The 13457-nt window shown below is 40.3% G+C and overlaps 1 protein-coding gene across 1 annotated transcript in view; it reads right to left on the reverse strand.

Annotated features, from left to right (window-relative positions):
* Positions 1–13457, reverse strand: part of SYNE2 (spectrin repeat containing nuclear envelope protein 2) — a 313984-nt gene that overhangs the window by 263855 nt on the left and 36672 nt on the right.

A 13457-nucleotide genomic window follows, 5' to 3' on the forward strand; every position in this document is an offset into this window, starting at 1 on the left:
AAGGAATCAATCTTTTTTTTTTCTTTTTTTTTAGAGATAGAGAGAATGCACATGCCAACAGGGCCGGGGTAGGGCAGAGCGGGAGAGAATCTTAAGCAGGCTCCATGCTTGCACAGAGCCCAATACCGGGCTCATCCCCACAACCCTGAGATCATGACCCAAGCTGAAATCAAGACTCAGTCGCCCAACAGAGCCACCCAGGTGCCCCAAGGAATTCAATTTTCTGAGAATGACAAATGAACACAATACTGAGTGAAATCCTCTAATAAATGTATGTAGAAGGTGCTGTGGAAGCAAAGGAGAAGGCACGCCCCACACCTGAAGCCGGAGAGATGTGACTGTCAGGAGAGCACTTATTATAAAACAGCATTTCACTCCAAATGATCCCATTAGCATTATTCAAATAATACCTGGAATTTAATAAGAATGTCTCTGAGACATCACTCATTGCCATTCACTATTCATCAAATATAAGGTATTAAATGGAGAGGGAAGACTTTAAAATAAAAACAGAACAATAGAGAACAAATTGCTAACCAGAGAATCAACTGTTTCCGTGCTAAACTGGTAGGTGAGATTAACAACATTGTAAATTAAAGCTGAAGAAAAAGAATGTATTAGTGAAAGAAGTGTAGACCTTAAAATAACCACAGCTGACCCCTGAACATGGGTTTGAACTGCGCAAAGATATTTTACAGTGCTAAAAATACATTTTCTCTTCTTTATGATTTTCTTAACATTTCCTTTTCTATAGCTCACTTGATTAAAAGAATATAGTATGTAATACATATAACATACGAAATATGTGTTAATTGACTGTTACCAGTAAGGCTTCAATAGTAGGCTATTAGTAGTTAAGTTTGGGGAGAGTCAAGTTATATATGGATTTTCAACTGTGTGTGTGGTGAGGCGAGGGGGATCAGTGCCTCTCACCCTCATGATGTTCAAGGGTTAACTGTATTTGCCCAAGAGGTTTCTGTTTTTAACAGGGAAAATTTATTAGCAAGCAAGTCAATAAAATATAGTAATTTTTTATTTACTGAAGAATTTCTTAGAGCTTCTAAAATATGTCCATCAAAAGTAAAACTAAACTGGGGCGCCTGGGTGGCTCAGTCTGTTAAGCGTGTGCGTTCGGCTCAGGTCATGACCCCAGGATCCTGGGATGGAGTCCCGCGTTGGGCTCCTTGCTCAGCGGTGAGTCTGCTTCTCCCTCCGCCTGCCGCTCCCCCTGCTTGTGCTCTCAAGACAGATAAATAAATAAAATCTTAAAAAAAAGTAAAACTAAACTTTAAAGACTGAATCAGTTGGAAGTGTTAGATTATTAACCCAAATATTGTCTTAGTACCATTATTTCTCAGAACGTGCTGCCAAAGTCATAAGGCCCTGACTGAAGACAATTTATGATGATATTTCCAACACAACTGGTTTTGGTGAGAAACAGTCAACATCTCCAGAGAGGAATTTACTTGCTAAATAGGGCCCATGAAAAACTGGAACAAAGTAGAAAAAAAGCTTTGAGAGATTTCTCGGGGTCTGAATTGAGAAGCTAGAAAGGGTGTGGAAAAGGAAGGCAGAAAGAGGAACAAGGGCGTGTCCCGGGCTCACAGAGTCACCAGGGTCTAGCAACCAAACTGCCCAAGGCCATCTCATCTGTGTTCCAACTTCCCAGTGCAGAGAGCATTCTTCCCAGTGCAGAAAGAATCAGCACAGAAGAGCCCTTTCCAGGGGCTCCTCAGAGCCTGACTTTTCCTTTTCAAATAAAAGTTACACAAACGAAAATAATGGACCATCTTCAGGCACCTAACCAATCTTCAGGCACCTAACTAAAGACTGGGTAAAGAATTAATGTAGTGGCATTGGGCGCCTGGGTGGCTCAGTTGGTTAAGCGACTGTCTTCGGCTCAGGTCACAATCCGGGAGTCCCGGGATCGAGTCCCACATCAGGCTCCCTGCTCAGCAGGGAGTCTGCTTCTCCCTCTGACCCTCTTCCCTCTCGTGCTTTCTATCTCTCATTCTTTCTCTCTCAAATAAATAAATAAAATCTTTAAAAAAAAAAAGAATGTAGTGGCATTAAAGATTCTAAATCAAGTGGAATGGTGTGGAATTGTGTTTTTAAAATTCATATAAATCAATAGGCACACTTTTATAAATGGCATAGCTATTTTGAAATGGCTGTGGTTTGCTTAGGCAATAAATCTTAATATTCTTCTGGTGTCTCTGAAACCTCAAACACTAGAGAATTTCCATTTTTTAAAGAAATGTTGAGGGGCTCCTGGGTGGCTCAGTCCGTTAAAATTCTGCCTTTGGCTCAGGTCATGATCCCAGGGTCCTGGGATGGAGCCCCATGTCACTCAGCGGGGAGTCTGTTTCCCCCTCTCCCTGCTTGTGTGCCCACACTCTGTCTCAAATAAATAAATAAAATCTTAAAGAGAGAAAGAAAGAAAGAAAGAAAGAAAGAAAGAAAGAAGAAAGAAAGAAAGAAAGAAAGAAAGAAAGAAAGAAAGAAAGAAAGAAAGAGAAAGAAAGAAAGAAAGAAAGAAAGAAAGAAAGAAAGAAAGAAGAAAGAAAGAGAAAGAAAGAAAGAAAGAAAGAAAGAAAGAAAGAAAGAAAGAAAGAAAGAAAGAAAGAAAGAAAAAGAAAGAGAGATTGGCATTTACTTTGGATTATTATGATTAGAATTTTTCAACTCAAAAATAAAATTTGAATAGAGATTATGTCTCATGAACAGAATTATTGATGATTTTTATTTCCTTCCTTTTGCTTATCTGCATTTTTAAAATTTCAAATGGTGAATGCATATTTCTGCTCCAGTAAGAGAAACATGTTTGTTTTTATTTTAATGAAAGGACAAGAAAATGGGGAATAAGGTATTATTTAGTTCAGGGTCAGTTCTCCAATTTATTTGCTATGGAACCTGTATATCTTCATAATGAGGAAAATACTCTCTTGACACAAATTAAATATTAGAAAACTTTTCTGGCTTTGTCAGAAATTTCTAGAAAAGATTCCTAAAAATCTTTTTCATAGCTCAACGGGTCTCTTATTTTTGAGCACTGGAAAACTGTGTCAGCGGGAGGAAAGAGACTTCTATCTCATCTTCAGAGCCTGATCAGAAAGTATAGCATGACAGGACGAAGTAGGCACACAGGTAATTCGTTAATGGGGTGATTGGAAGGTCATCATTTTTTCCCATCATTTTTTCCTAGTCTTCACTGGCACCGCATTATTTATGATCTACCTAGCAATTCCAAAGGATGTCCCTTTGTCGGCTGAGTTACAGCGCTATTCCTAGCAACTGACAGGTACCAGCTTTGATCTGCTTACAAGCTCACAGAAGAAAGCTGGTGGCACATATGCAGTAAGTTTCTTCATCTTTTTCCATCAACTTTTCCTAATTCTGTTATAACCTGTCCTCTCATCACCCCTGAACCAGAAGCTATTGCTACAAATTCGCAGACCAAGTGATTTTTTTTAATTGAAGTACAGTTGACACCCAATGTTACATAAGTTTCGGCCGGACAACACAGTGATTCCACAAGTCTACACATTATGCTGTGCTCACCACAGGCGTAGCTACCATGTCACTACACAACCTATACTGTACTTTGTCTGCTGTACCTTTTATCGCCGTGACTTATTCTTTCCATAACCAGAAGGCTGTCTCTCGCTGCCCTTTACCCATTTTGTGCACCCCCGACATCTCTCCCCTCAGGCAACCATCAGTTTGTTTTCTGTATTATGGGTCTGTTTCCGCTTTTTGTTTGTTTAGATTCTACATGATTCTACATGAAAGTGAAATCATATGGCATTTGTCTTTCTCTGACTTCTTTCACCTAGCATAGTACCCTCCAGGTCCATCCGTGTTGTCTCAAATGGCAACACTCCATTGTATATCTACACCACATCTTTATGCATTCATCTATTGATGGACATTTGGGTAGCTTCCGTATCTTGGCTATTGTAAATAATACTGCAATAAACAGGAGTGCATATATTTTTTTGAATTAGTGTTTTCATCTTCTTTGGGTAAATATCTAGTAGTGGAATTACTGAATCATATGGTGATTCTATTTTTAATGTTTTGAGGAACCTCCATACTGTTTTCCACAGCAGCTGCACCACTCTGCATTCCCAACAGTACGTGAGGGTTCCTTTTTCTCCACATCTTCACCAACACTTGTTATTTCTTGTCTTTTTTATTCTAGCCATTCTGACAGGTGTGAGATGATATGTCACTGTGGTTTTGATTTGCATTGCCCTGATGAGGAGTGACGTTGAGCATCTTTTCATGTGTCTGTTGCCCTCTGGATGTCTTCGGAAAAATCAGACCCGGTCATTTTTAAGCTCCATGCTGCTATCTCTTTTCAGGCACTTTATTTTTCTAATGACCACCACAAAATGCTGGAACAATCAATTCATCAATTCTAACCACTCACTACACTTTTGGAAAACAAGTATGTAGCACTTCTCTGGATATAATACTGCTGCGCTTGTTAGCTCACAACAAAGCATGTCACTCACCAGCCAATAGCAACTGTGCCACTAACCCACCCGCTCCAACCCTGGTAACAACATTTTGGCTGAATGGAGCCACTTCCCTAAAAGAGCTTTGTGTTGGCCTTGACCAAGTCCCACCTGCTCTGAACTGCAGGGTCCACTGCTGCAGAACGGGAATGATAGTGTGTATCTTATAGGGTGGCTGTTGGAATTCAATTAAAAAAGCACATAAAACGTAAAAACCACAGCAACAACTAACATTTATTGAGTGCTTACTGTGGTAGATGCACGACAGTATATAAATGGTATTTCCTATGATCTGTGAAAAGAATTTATCAGGATTCTCCCATCTCTTAATCAGCAGGAAAAATTAAAACCTCCTCACAATACTAAAATGAAAAGGAAAAAAAAGAAAAACTTAAGGATGAAAACTTCTCAGACTAGGAATGCTGATGTGTTAAATTAGCACAGATCTAGAAAGCCTGCACGCAGGAAGTAATTACTTTTCCTTTCCATCAGTACATTCTAACCTTGAAATTTTGCCCTTCTACCACACACTGAAATTTTCTAAAGATCATAATTCCCCCAGTGAAGGCTTCCTGCCTTTGTTACCACCAGGTTGCCAATCTCCCCAAAGCCCTGGATATGGTTTCAAGTTCTAAGTATGGACAATGGTTTGGGTTACTTCTTTTCCACATATATCTCTTCATTCCTTTAGTCATCACCTCTGCCCGTGACCTCATTATATTTTTTCCCTAAATTGCTACCAAAGATTCCTGGCTTTCCTATTAACTCCAGCTTCCCCATCCCTATCTTTGAAGAATCCCTAAGAGGAGTGGATCATGGTGGCAAGAGATATAGCAAAAGATGAGGATGAGACTTAGGTCTAAAAACAAAAACAAAGAAACAAACAAACAAAACCCAGTATGCTGGAGATCAGGGCTGATAGCAAGATTTTAGACATGTCTCCACAGCAACAGTAGGACCCCCAACCCTCACCCACCCTCCTCCTCCAACAGCACCTGCAGCCAGATCTATTCTCCAGATCCCTAGCTATACCCACAGGTGGGATTTCAGAGGATCCTGTTCTGGATCAGGATCCACCCCTTTCCCCTAGAAAAGACCTCCAGATACTGATATTTGGTGTTCTTAAATGGAAAGGTCAGGTCCCTGCCACATCACCCTACTGTGAAATCCCATTAATTGGCTTTTTCATTCCTCACTCTTAAATATGAGCAGACAGACAGTCAACGATTACCAGACATCAAGGGAAAGCCTCCAAGAATGAAAGAGATCAAAACAAACACAAAAGAGAAACCCAGAGGCAAATGTAAGAAAGAAAAGAAAACTTAAGGGAAAAATAAAAACTGAAATTGATCATAATTGACTTTTTTTAAAAAAAGGACCCCATAAAATGAACTTCATTTTAAAACTCATAAAAGGGGGTGCCTGGGTGGCTCAGTCGTTAAGCATCTGCCTTCGGCTCAGGTCATGATCCCAGGATCCTGGGATAGAGCCCCACATCCGGCTCCCTGCTCAGCGGGAAGCCTGCTTCTCCCTCTCCCTCTGCCTCTGCTTGTGTTCCCTCTCTCGCTGTGTGTCTCTCTCTCTGTCAAATAAATAAAAATAAAATCTTAAAAAAAAATGAAACTCATAAAAGACTTCACAATATCAGTTACAAACAGAATCACCATTTCTTCCATTTCATACCTTCACATGACAATGTACATATAACAAGAGATATATTTTAAAGTTTTTGTTTTGCATGCCGCTAACACATTTCACTAGCTTTTTCTTTACTCATTGGATTTTTAATAATACCCAAGCAGCAGAAGAGTCTTTCCTTTGCTGTCCTACCTGCTACCCTTGCAGTATATTCAATAAACTTCTATTTCCATTTAAAAAAAATACCCAAGCAAAAGTCATATTCTATTAGACAGAATTAATTTTAGAAAGCACTTACGAGATCAGATTTAGTCTTGTTTACAAACATCCACACCCACACACATGATGAAATGAAGAGCAAAATGCAAGAAAACTACCTTGGCAGGAACAAATGGTTGAAGATTTTAATTATAGCCCTCCTGAACAGCAGTACAGTTCGTTTTATTTCCTCCAAAGACAAAAGTCAATTTCACCATCAGTGATGCAAATGCACGTGAGAAGCTCAGTATGAATTCACAATTCCACCAGAATCTGTAAGTTACCAAGGCAATCTTCCCTTTTGGGAATCATAAAAACTATAGAGTCAGTAGTAGTGAAATGGGCAGCTGTATGAGGGTTTTCAGCAGGGGGGAGACACGATTTGACTTACGTTTCAAAATTATCACCTGGATTGATATGTTAGGAACAAAACATGGGACTAGGAATGAAGTTAAAAGGTTATTACAGAATGGATGGGCAGAGGGATGGGTGGATGCTAATAAATGATAAGGCAAAGGTGGTACAACATTAAGGGTGGAATCTAGGTGTTGAGAATAAGTATTTGTGTAAAATTCTTGCAATTTTGTTGTATGTTTGAGAATGTTCATAATAAAACGCAATGACAGAAATCTAGATGCTGCTAGCTGGGACCAGAGCTGCCAGAGTAGTAGTGATTGGTGGTCAGATTCTATATAGATTTTGAAGATGGCACCAACAAGATGTTCTGATGGATTTGATGTCATGTGTCTGAGAAAGAGAAGAATAAAAAAAAAAGTCACCAAAATTTTTGGCTCAAGCATCAGGAAGGACAGAGAAGCCATGAATCAAGGCAGAGAATGATAAAGGTGGGACAGGTTTGGAGACAGTATAGTTCAGTTTTGAAATTTCAGATGTACATCAGACATTATGGCTTCAGCTTCAAGGGACAGATTCTTATTCTATTTTGAATTCAGGTAACTTGGGCATATACCTTTTTCTCCCCCAAAAGTAAATGCTTCATGCCCCATGGGAAGCTAAGCCAAGAACACCAAGTCAGGACCAAGAAAATGGAGCTGGGTAAGGCAGCAAGACTGGAACAGGGTATTATGAAAAAAAAAACTTTTTTATGTTCTATTTTAAAAGATCAGTGAAAGGGTTAGAAAATAAAATAAGACATCTCCCATAAACAAAAAAGAGAATTATAAAAAAGAAATATAAAGCTCAAAGGACCAATCCAGTGGGTCTAACATCTCTGAGAACACAGAGAAGGAAATAATCAAAGAAGTAATACAAGAAAATTTTCCAGAACTGAAAGACAAGTATTTCCATCTGATAAGAGCATAGTAAGTGTCCCCAAAAATATTTTTTAAAGACTCTCAGCAAAGCAAGTTATTGCAAAATTTCATAAGAGCTGGGATAAAGAATCTCCCAGAGATTAAAAAAAAAAAAAAAATAGACCACACACCAAGAAACAAGAATCAGAACAGCATCAGACTTTTGTATAACTATATTGGACGATAGAAGACAGAGAGGAATATATTAAAAGTTCTGAGAAAACCTAAACATAAAAGCTAATGCTATAAAACTCTCAGAAGAAAACACAGAGCAAAAGCTTCATGACAATGGATTTGGAAACTATTTCTTTGATATGATTCCAAAAGCACAGGCAAGAAAAAATAAATTGGACTACATTAAGATTAAAAATTTCTGTTCATCGGGGCACCTGGGAGGCTCAGTGGATTAAATGTCTGACTCTTGATTTCAGCTCAGGTCATGATTTCAGTCAGGGTCGTGAGATCGAGCCCTGAGTCAGGCTCCACACTCAGCAGGGAATCTGCTTGAGATTCACTCTCTCCCTCTGCCCCATGCCTCTCTCTCTCTCTCTCTCTCACATAAATAAATAAATCTTTAAAAATAAACAAATAAAAAATAAAAACTTCTGTGCATTAAAGGATACTACCAACAGAGTAAAAGAGCAACCCATGAAATGGGAGAAAATATTTGTAAATCATATACCTGCTAAGAAATTAATATCCAGAATATATAAAGAACTCCCATAACTTAACAACAAAAAAATAACCCAACTAAAATGGGCAAAGGACTTGAGGTCAACATCATTAATCAAAAGGGAAATGCAAATCAAAACCACAATGAGATACCACCTCAAACCCGTTAGGATGACTACTATCCAAAACAAACAAACAAACAAATCCAGAATATAGCAAGTGTTAAGGATGTGGAGAAACTGGAACCCTTGTGTACTGTTGGTGGGAATATAAAATGGTGCAGCCACTATGAAAAACAGTGTGGAGGTTCCTTAAAAAAAAAAAAACTAAAAATAGAATTAGCATATGATCCAGCAATTCCACTTTTGGGTATCCCCACAAAAAAATTGAAAGCAGGGCGCCTGGGTGGCTCAGTCAGTTAAGCGACTGCCTTCGGCTCAGATCATGATCCTGGAGTCCCGGGATCGAGTCCCACATCGGGCTCCCTGCTCGGCAGGGAGTGTGCTTCTCCCTCTGACCCTCTTCCCTCTCGTGCTCTCTATCTCTCATTCTCTCTCTCAAATAAATAAATAAAATCTTTAAAAAAAGTTGAAAGCAGAGTTTCAAAGAGATATATATAGACCCATATTCATAGCCAGCATTATTCACAGTAGCCAAAGGTTAAAGCAACCCAAGTGTGCACCCATGGATGAATAGATAAACAAAATGTGGCATGTACATACGATGGAATATTATTCAGCCTTAAGAAAGAAGGAGATTCTGACATATGCTACAACATGGCTGCCACGGAAGAACATGATGCTCAGTGAAATAAGCCAGTCACAAAAAGACAAATACTGCATGATTCCACTTACATGAGGTTCCGACAATAGTCAAATTGACAGACACAGAAAGTACAATGGTGGTTGCCAGGGGCTGTGGGAGGGGGAATGGGGAGTTCATTGTTTTAATTAACTTTTAATTAATTTTTAATTATTTAATGTGTATAGAATTTCAGTTTTGCAAGAAAAAAGAGATCTGGAGATGGATGGTGGGGATGGTCACACAACAATGGGAATGTACTTAATACCCCTGAACTGTACACTTAAAAATGATTAAAGTGGTAAATTTCATGTCATAGGTATTATTTTACCACAATTTTAAAAAATCAGAAGATGATTTTCAACCTATAATCTATATCCAGCTGAAGTATTAATCAAGTGTTAGGACATAAAAAAGTCCTTTCCTGACATGCAAGGCTCCAAAAAATTCATGTCCTAGGCACTCACTCTTAGAGAGCTACTGGCAGACTTACTCCAACAAAATAAGAAAGTAAAACAAGAAAGAGGAAAGAAAGTATGCCAACAAAAGAGAAAAGTCAACTAAAACTGAGAAAAACAGACACTAGATCTCAAACACAGGAGAAAAGGGAAAGTTCCCACATGACAGCCAGGCAGATCCGTGCAGGGCTCTGATGGAGAGGTCTAGGCTAGGAGCTGACGGGAGCAGGAAATGGAAAGAGAGGCCTTGCAGACAGGAAGGGGTGAACAGAGAGAGTGAAGAAGCACCCAGACTGATGTCTCTGTGAACTTGCAGAACCATGACAGTGACAATTAAGCTAGAATTGCTGGAGGCTGTGGCCAGAAGGTATGTGAATTAGTGATTTTGAAGATAGTGCAGCTCCTGGTAAGACAAAATTCCAATTTTAGGTCTGAGAATCTTTAAGAAAAAAAATTATACCTCCATTCGTTCCATAAAGAATTTATGGTTTAGGGCGCCTGGGTGGCTCAGTCGTTAAGCGTCTGCCTTCGGCTCAGGTCATGATCCTAGGGTCCTGGGATCAAGTCCCGCATCAGGCTCCCTGCTCGGCAGGAGACCTGCTTCTCCCTCTCCCACTCCCCCTGCTTGTGTTCCTGCTCTCGCTGTGTCTCTCTCTGTCAAATAAATAAATAAAATCTTTAAAAAAAAAAAAAACTTAAAAAAAAAAAAGAATTTATGGTTTATAAAGACTTGTTCACATCCTTCTAGGTGGAAATGCTGAGGAGTTTGGGAGAGAGGGATTTAGGAAGCTCTCATCAGATGACCTCATTTTTCTTAGGAAAATAAGAAGTGAGATCATCTCTTGGGAGCAGGGGGGAGCGAGGGTGGGGTAGGGTCCTTGAGAAATAAATGGTGCTTGGAGCAGGCCACAGTTGAGAACCTGAACAAACTGACTAGAGACGTACAAGGAGCTGGAGGCCAGGGCAGGCGCACTGAGGCCAGAACAGCGTTGGCTGCAAATGGACCCAAACGGCATTTTGGGTGGATGCAAGGTTCTCCCAGGAGGACTCAGCATCTGACTGCTGCAACTGTTGGTGACTTCAATGTCTGCCAACTAAAAAATGCTCTAAAATTGCACAGAGGGGCACCTGGCTGGCTCACTCGGTGGAGCATGGAACTCTTGACCTTGGGGTTGTGAGTTCGATCTCCACATTGGGTGTAGAGATTACCTGAAAATACAATTTTTTAAAAAATATTGCACAGGGGCGCCTGGGTGGTTCAGTCATTAAGCGTCTGCCTTCGGCTCAGGTCATGATTCCAGGGTCCTGGGATCGAGCCCCGCATCAGGCTCCCTGTTGGGCGGGAAGCCTGTTTCTCCCTCCCCCACTCCCCCTGCTGTGTTCCCTCTGTCGCTATGTCTCTCTCTGTCAAATAAATAAAATCTTAAAAAAAATATATTGCACAAAGACACAGACATATTCCAGAATGTTCATGGCGGAACCACTTATAATAGAAAAAAGTGGAAATAATTGAATCCCATCAGTAGGAGAATGGATAAACTGTGGTTGATTCATGCAAGGAAGACGATGCCACAGCTAAAATGAATGACCAACCAGTATCAGCACAGTTATATATCAAAACTATAATGGGGCAAGGGGCTGGGGGGGCCAAGTGCAGAAGGACTGATACACTATGAAGTCATTTATGTACTTTATATAAATTTTACACACACACACACACACACACACACACACACACATATGGTAAAAGAACAGATACAGGGTCAGGAATGACACCCACCAACTGCAGAGTGAGGGCAAAAGAATGGGGGGTGGGACTTCAGCTCCACAGTCAATGTCTTCTTTTACCCCAAAATTGAACATCTAAGTAGGGAGTGCATTGTGGATGTTTAAAATAAATTACCATTTCAAAATTCTAATAGAATTCCACTTAAGCTAGAGAAGAGAGACGAAATGCTTGAAAGAGCCCTAGATTTAGAGTCAGAAGAATCTGGCTTTAGTCCTGGCTCTGCCATGGACCACACGGCCTTGGATAATCATCAACTTCTCCCAGGTCCCGTTTCTTCATCTGTGAAATGAGGATAATGATTTTGTCTGAGCCAACTCAAAGCCCCTCAGGTTCTTGCCAAAGACTCTACCCCAAGTTCTCGGCTGCACATTTTAAAACAGTGGATTCCAAGAAACAACAGTCACAGAGGAATGCCTGAAAGACCAAGAGCCCACCCATTCCTGGATGTTGTCTTTGGATCCGGTCCAGCCGCGGGGAACTCTAAACTTGAACTGCATTGTTGTAGCCCCTCAGAGAACTGCTTCTATTAAAATGTATTCTGGTATAATCCTGTAAACCCTACCAAGCCAGATATTAGAGGGACCGGGTGAGAGAAACGTACCATGCCACTTTTGCCACTGAATTTCAGGGGTACCGGGCGTTAAGACACACAGTGTTCCTTTTACAAGAACACGCTGTGGAACATTCTCTCAGGTCTCTGGACCAAGAAAAACTGTGATCCGGAGCATTTATTCTTTTCATCTAGTGACCATGTTATTTTTATGAACACAGTTTCCCTCTCTTTTTTGGCTGGCATAGCCCAGCTCTAGCAATTACAAATGACTTTATGGAAACAAGTTGCTTTCCCACTGGCTTTATTCAACTACACTTTTTCCCCTTCACTGCAAGGTCCTTCTCTATTTTTTTTTTTATTCTGTTTAATTCTATGTTTTTCTACAGATGACTTCCAACTTTCTCTGGGACACGAGAGGGTATGAATAAGCGAGTTAAATGAACTCAGACTTTCTCTAAGGACAAGATAGAGCATGTTGAAAATCACAAAATGAGATGTAAATGCAAATTGTTCTTTATTGTGAAAAAGGAAAATTCACTGTGGAAAAATGAAATTGTACGTGCTTTCAGTAAATGAAATTTACTAAATGAAAATTAAATTTAAATATTTCTCAATGCCAAGTCACTTGAAGACATCCGTATTCCAGTTCTAAGCTCTAGGAAGTTCATATCACCTGTAGTCTCAGCGCCCTAGAGACCCCGAATCGATGGAGAGTCTTGGCTAGAAGCAATGGATTCACGATGCCTCGGGTGGGGTGTGGAATAGTGAGAGAGAGAGAAAGAAGGTACTGAGGGGCATAATAAATTGGCTTATTATTATTCACAAGAAAAATATTTTCCCAAGAATTCTTGGCCCTCAAGGATATATATTTTTAATGACTGTACTCCTCATGAATATATTCTTACTCCCCTAGATCCCCATTCCCTGCCCTCCATCTCCTCTCTCTTCTAGATCAGCAGTCCAGGGTGTTCCGATCTCTCTGCCCCAGCCCCCTCCCATTACAGCAAAGCAAACACAGATTGAATCTTGCATAAAATGCCAGCACGCTTTGAAAAGAGGCCACCCTAAACACCACACACATCCTCAAAAAGCTGTTGAGACCATCCTATCTTACAAGAATTGCTTAAACCTTCCTAGTGAAAAGAAACAAGTACTTGGGTGCATTTGCCATTCGGTAAATTGGCCTCAGGTGAATTGGCCTTCTTCCCCAAAGAAGTAGCTGTGTAATTAACACATCACTTCTCTCTTGTCCCCACTCCAGGAATAACCTCAGCCCTGCCGGCCTCCCATCGTTTTGTTCTTCTTAGCCCCCTCCTGGCATCTCATGTTGGAGTATACTGCCAGCATCCTGGCATCCATTTAGAGGTTGTGGGCTCTGAACGTCAACTTGAAATGCCAGCTAACTGGAGAAACCCTTCCTTCTGAAGCTCCACTGTGGAGCTCACCTGTCCC

Source organism: Zalophus californianus, chromosome 6 (genome assembly GCF_009762305.2).
Source record: "Zalophus californianus isolate mZalCal1 chromosome 6, mZalCal1.pri.v2, whole genome shotgun sequence".
Classification (NCBI taxonomy): domain Eukaryota; kingdom Metazoa; phylum Chordata; class Mammalia; order Carnivora; family Otariidae; genus Zalophus; species Zalophus californianus.